Below are 6,742 nucleotides of genomic sequence, written 5' to 3' on the forward strand. Positions count from 1 at the left end.
TTAGAATGGCCCTAGAGACCCCTATCTATAGTTTAGGAAACTTCATTTACGCACTGACTTTTGAAAAGTTTGGAAACCACCTCAAATTTACGCAGTCCTCGCGCAGTCTGCGTAACCTTCGACTAGTCGAAGAAGGGCTTCGACCAGTCAAAGGGACCTTCGACTAGTCGAGTCAATCCCTCGACTAGTCAAGGATCTCGGACAGATATGATTTAAGACATCTATTTAACAATAGTAAACCTGGTATATCTTGGAAGACTTTAAGATCTTCCCTCACTACCAGAATTTGGTCCACAAACAATTCTAGTGTCTCTCCATTCATTAATGTCATAACAACTTGATCTTTTCGTTCATTTGCTTCCCTTAAATTGTAAATGACTCTCTTTTAGGCGTGAAAAATTTAACCATCTTTTCATAACAGTCCAACTTGTCATAATTATAGGTAAGTCAATCCATGCCGAAAATTGAAATTGCTATGTTACTACACCCTAAGTATTGTCAAATTTTGGTGTGATAAAACAATTCAAGTTTGTATCTTTATTTGTATCAAGCTTGTGCATCTGTTCACATTGAATCTTCGACGTTCATTCTATTCGTGCTGAATCCATCTTGCCAATATCTACGACGAACTTACCGAGATCTTCAAACTGGAAGAAAGTGAAGACTTTCATATATTGAGTGAAGACAGGGTTTTCAAGAACATTGCGGTTTAAGATCCGGAACCAGAAAAGTCCAAGAACTCAAGACCATTTGAAGATCATGTTTGGTATGTCGAGTTCAAGCTTTGAAGATCACAAGAATTAAAGTTACTGAAGTGATCGATAGATTAAGTGTTTATATGTTCTACCTCACAAGTAAGGTATGATTGACCTAGATTGACCTTAGATCATGATTAGATCATTTCATACTTTCGAACGGTTATTTTGGTCATTTTATAAGGGTAAAATTCTGTTCTTTCGACTAGAGCTAACACTGGCTCGATTGTTGAGGGTCAAATATTGCATATCAGACCCCAATTATTGCATGGATTTACGAACATGGTACTATTTAACGGCTCGTTTTAATCATGTTTGTGATGCAGGGTGTATTTATGAACTTGGATTGAAATAGGATGCTAAAAATATGGATTTAACTCTCATGAGTCACTAAGGCAAGGGACGGATCCCATGGGACCAAGATTGACTAATTTATACGCCAGATCTGAGAAAATCGAGAAAATAAAACTCAAGTGGCTTGAAAGTTAGCCAGAATGTAAGATCACAGGGTTTCTACCATCCATTCGGCTTGAGACTTCATATATGGCCTGAGGACCATAAATTAACTGTACATGTCAAATTTTAGCCATTGGATCCTTGTGGAAGTGGCCCAACAGATAGATCAGACCCTAAAATCATGATTTGGGGCCCGCCTGATATCTGGATATGCTTCAAATTCAATTTTAACACCTTAAATGATGTGAGAAAACGGATGAACAGAGTGGATTTCTCAAGAACATTATGCTGGACCCCACATGTACACTGCGTGTACATAGGGTACACATGCACCAGCCGTGCATCATTACTCGGTTAGCGCATGCAGACCAACTTCTTCTTCCAAATTAAAAAAACGCAATAGCATTTACATTGTCGATGCTGGTTTCATGAAGTGGGACCCACCCCTCCTTCAAAGCATCAATCTGGACCGTCCAAGGTGTCCGGGGGGGGTGGTCGCCTAGGTGTCTCTTTGCCACCATGCAAGTTATTGCAAAATCATAGCCATTAAATGCAAGATGGATGCTGGAGTAGACAAGCTCGTGGGCCACACCGATTTCACTCCAAAAACACTCCTTCCTGTATGGTTTTTCATCCTGAAACTAATGGACTAAGTAGATTTTCCACTTGACTTCAATAGATGGGCCAATGCATGTAATAGAGTCGACTTGCGGCGACTCTGTTTCGCAACAAGGACTTGCGGTCAATCTTGATGGGCCACCAATCCATGATTATAAGTCCGATTTGAACCGTCCATTCGAACCAGATGAGGGTCTTGATTCAAATTTAGTTGTTCTTGGTTTGAAACATGCTAGAAAGAGATTCCAAATGTGCTGAACAGCAAAATCATCACCACAAGATCAATCAAGTGGGCCGCATCAAGGGTAATCCAAAACCATACATGTTTGATTGGTTTTTCGTGCACAATACAATGAACGGATTGGATCTTGTGAGTAACACCAAGAAATGGGCCCTAACAACGTCCAGCGTCAGTTCGATGGCGCAGCTTGCGCACGCTGCTGCTTAATAAACCCACCGACCTTACACACTCCCAGCCGACTTCCATCAGCTATAAAAGAGAGAGGAGAAGAAAGAGAAAGGCATTCAATTTCCATCTAGAACGTGAACGTGCTAGCAGAGACAGGGAGTAGAGGTTTTTGTTATTTTTTTATTTTTATTTTGAGGTATAGCGCAATCATGTCCATGGGTTGCTAAACCTCTTAGCTAGGGCTAAGAGGTGAAGCTTGTAGCGTAATGGGAGACTTTTTGCTTCTGCCTTTTCTTTAGACTGAATTGATGTTGATTTTGATTTAATTAAGGAAATGTTTTTAGTTTTTAATGGTCTGTTGTGATTAAAATTAAAATGGGTCTGTGATAGCTTTGAGTATGTTCCTTTCCTTTTTAGGATAATGATGTCAGGAAGCCTCATTGTTCACCATCGTCTCCTGGGCATGGTTGGATGACGGAACCCTTCCTAACCTTCATATATCCTCTGGTTGGTTGTTAATTAGTTTAATTCTGTTGTTTACTTTATCTCTTCGGCATGGTTTGGTGACTAAATCTATTCTAATTCTTATACCTTTCATCTCTTGAAAACTAGATAAAAGGAAGTTCAGTTTTGATTTTCATGGTTACACCCTCCAACTGGATGAAGATGGGACTCTAAGTCTAGTTGAGTTCTTGAAGAAGGCATAAGATCTCCCTGATCTCTACAAGTGGATCCTTTAAATCCCTAGTTTCCTTCCTCTGAATTCTCTAAGTTTTAGATAAATATTTCATCATTATTCTCTCAATTATATTCGAGTTAGATTTCATCTTAGTCTAGTTCTAGTTCGATTTAGTTTCAGATTACGTACAGGTTCCAATCCCTTAGGATTTGACCTCGGTCTCACCGAGTTTATTACTACATCACAACCCTATACTTAGGGAGTGAACAAGTTTTTGGCGTCATTGCCAGGGACTGACGGCTTCATTTTTCTGAAATTAATTAGTCTTAGGATTAGTTTAAGATTAGGTTTTATTTCTAGTTTTTCCTTTCTTATTGATTTCTATAACTAACCTGTTTTCCTACTTCGTAGGATTTTTGATAGATCTTCTAATCTGGTAACTTCGTCCTTATTTCCTTACTTTTTCTAACATTTAGATTCGGTTTTATCTTCTAGAAACTAACTTGGTTTGTTTTGTTTTGCAGGATCTTAACTTAGGACTTCAAATTCGGTGACTTCTTTCCTCTTTATTTCTAGAATTCCTTTCTAATTTTCCTCTTAGGTCTAGGGTTAGAATCTGAATTGAGGGTTATGAGTGTTTCATGCCCAAGTGGGTTCGTGATAACACTTGACGTCTCTTGACTGAAGGAGGATTAGTTGAGGGATTGACTGTCCATCGCAGGACTAAACATCGCTAGAGATCCCCAGAGTTAATTGAAGTAATGGCTACAAATCAACCTCAACACTACCCTAACCTAGGGTTGAGGAAGTCCATGATGAGAATGAGGTGCATCAAGCACCCCCGCCTCGTACTTTACGAGATTATTTACAACCAGCGGGGGTGAGTATGCCCTCATGCATGATTTTTTTCTGAAAATATAGGACATATGGGCATCAAGCCAGGGGTTATCCAACTCCTTCCTAAATTTCATGGGCTTAAATCAGAAAGTCCATACTTTTATCTCAAAGAGTTCGATGAGATCATAGCCACTTTATACTTTCATAATGTATCTGAGGATACAATCAAGCTAAAACTCTTTCCCTTTTCCTTGAAGGAGAAGGTTAAGACGTGGTTACATTCACTGCGTCCTAGATCTATTGGCATATGAAATGATATGCAAAGGGAATTCATAAAGAAATTTTTTCCACATTATAAAACGATTACCCTTAGAAAAACAGTCATGAACTTCGCCCAAAAGGAGGATGAAACATTCTTCCAGTGTTGGGAAAAGTTCAAGGATCTTGTCAGTTCATGCCTACAACACGGCTTTAAAACATGGCGCATTACAAACTTTTTCTATGATGGACTGACATCTTCCATGCACCAATTAGTCGAGATAATGTGTAATGGAGAATTCAGGAATAAAGATATCGTGAGGTATGGGATTACCTCGATAGACTTGTTGAAAATGCATAATCATGGGACCATTACCCAAAATCGAACACCACGTCTAGGCCGACTCAATCTAAGGAGAAAGGTGAATTGTATCTCTTGAAAGAAGAGGATGATCTCAATTATAAAGTGACTAATCTCATAAGAAAATTCGAGGTCATGGACGGAAAGAAGGATATGGTTAATGAGATTGTTTGTGGCATCTATGATGGTAACATTCACACAACTGACAATTGGCCGACAATGTCTGCAGTTCGAGGAGTGTTGAATGAACAAGCCAATGCTATAAATAACTATCAAAGACCTTTCAATGGATCTACCTCTAATACGTACAATCCTGGTTAGAAAAATCATCCAAATTTTAGTTGGAGGAATGGACAAACTTTTTTCCCTCAAGGTTTCTTTAATCAAACTGCACAACAACAAGAAGATAAACCTCAAGAGGATCCGGTTTTAAAACTTTTTGAAAAGCAAGATCTTTTCAATCAGGGTATGCTACAAGACTTGCAAGACCTGAGGAAGTCCATGATGAGAATGAGGTGCATCAACCACCCCTGCCTCGTACTTTACGAGATTATTTACAACCGACGGGGGTGAGTACGCCCTCATGCATGATTTTTCCTGAAAATATAGGATATATGGACATTAAGCCAGGGGTCATCCAACTCCTTCCTAAATTTCATGGGCTTAAATCAGAAAGTCCATACTTACATCTGAAAGAGTTCGATGAGATCATAGCCACTTTATACTTTCCTAATATATCTGATGATACAATCAAGCTGAAACTCTTTCCCTTTTCCTTGAAGGAGAAGGCTAAGACGTGGTTACATTCACTACGTCCTAGATCTATTGGAACATGGAATGATATGCAGAGGGAATTCATAAAGAAATTTTTTTCACATCATAAAACGATTACCCTTAGAAAAGCAATCATGAACTTCGCCCAAAAGGAGGATGAAACATTCTTCCAATGTTGGGAAAGGTTCAAGGATCTTGTCAGTTCATGCCTACAACACGGCTTTAAAACATGGCGCATTACAAACTTTTTCTATGATGGACTGACATCTTCCATGCACCAATTGGTCGAGACAATGTGTAATGGAGAATTCATGAATAAAGATGTCGTGAGGTATGGGATTCCCTCGATATACTTGTTGAAAATGCACAATCATGGGACCATTACCCAAAATCGAACACCACGTCTAGGCCGACTTAATCTAAGGAGAAAGGTAGATTGTATCTCCTGAAAGAAGAGGATGATCTCAATTATAAAGTGACTAATCTCATAAGAAAATTCAAGGGACGGAAAGAAGGATAAGGTTAATGAGATTGTTTGCGGCATCTATGATGGTAACATTCACACAACTGACAATTGGCCGACAATGTCTGCGTTTCGAGGAGTGTTGAATGAACAAGCCAATGCTGTAAATAACTATCAAAGACCTTTCAATGGATCTACCTCTAATATGTACAATCCTGGTTGAAAAAATCATCCAAATTTTAGTTGAAGGAATAGACAAACTTCTACCCCTCAAGGTTTCTTTAATCAAACTTCACAACAACAACAAGATAAACCTCAAGAGGATCTAGTTTTAAAACTTTTTGAAAAGCAAGATCTTTTCAATCAGGGTATGCTACAAGACTTGCAAGACTTAAGGAAGTCCATGATGAGAATGAGGTGCATCAAGCACCCCCACCTCGTACTTTACGAGATTATTTACAACCGGCGGGGGTGAGTACGCCCTCATGCATGATTTTTTCTGAAAATACAAGACATATGGACATCAAGTCAAGGGTTATCCAACTCCTTCCTAAATTTCATGGGCTTAAATCAGAAAGTCCATACTTACATCTGAAAGAGTTCGATGAGATCATAGCCACTTTATACTTTCCTAATGTATCTGAGGATACAATCAAGCTGAAACTCTTTCCCTTTTTCTTGAAGGAGAAAGCTAAGATGTGGTTACATTCACTACGTCCTAGATCTATTGGAACATGGAATGATATGCAAAGGAAATTCATAAAGAAATTTTTTCCACATCATAAAACTATTACCCTTAGAAAAACAATCATGAACTTCGCCCAAAAGGAGGATGAAACATTCTTCTAATGTTGGGAAAGGTTCAAGGATCTTGTCAGTTCATGCCTACAACACGGCTTTGAAACATGGCGCATTACAAACATTTTCTATGATGGACTGACATCTTCCATGCGCCAATTGGTCGAGACAATGTGTAATGGAGAATTCATAAATAAAGATGTTGTGAGGTATGAGATTACCTCAATAGACTTGTTGAAAATGCACAATCATGGGACCATTACCCAAAATCGAACACTACGTCTAGGCCAATTCAATCTAAGGAGAAAGGTGGATTGTCTCTCCTGAAAGAAGA

At 38.8% G+C, this 6,742-nt stretch overlaps 2 non-coding genes across 2 annotated transcripts; both read right to left on the reverse strand.

Annotated features, from left to right (window-relative positions):
• Positions 1-5,263: 5,263 nt before the first annotated feature.
• LOC131228417 (small nucleolar RNA R71) lies at positions 5,264-5,370 on the reverse strand. The gene has a single exon (XR_009162919.1). It is a non-coding gene; the product is annotated as a small nucleolar RNA R71 (small nucleolar RNA).
• A 1,032-nt stretch (positions 5,371-6,402) lies between these two features.
• Positions 6,403-6,509, reverse strand: LOC131228420 (small nucleolar RNA R71). Its single transcript, XR_009162922.1, has one exon. It is a non-coding gene; the product is annotated as a small nucleolar RNA R71 (small nucleolar RNA).
• Positions 6,510-6,742: the final 233 nt, after the last annotated feature.

Source organism: Magnolia sinica, chromosome 15 (assembly GCF_029962835.1).
Source record: "Magnolia sinica isolate HGM2019 chromosome 15, MsV1, whole genome shotgun sequence".
NCBI lineage: Eukaryota > Viridiplantae > Streptophyta > Magnoliopsida > Magnoliales > Magnoliaceae > Magnolia > Magnolia sinica.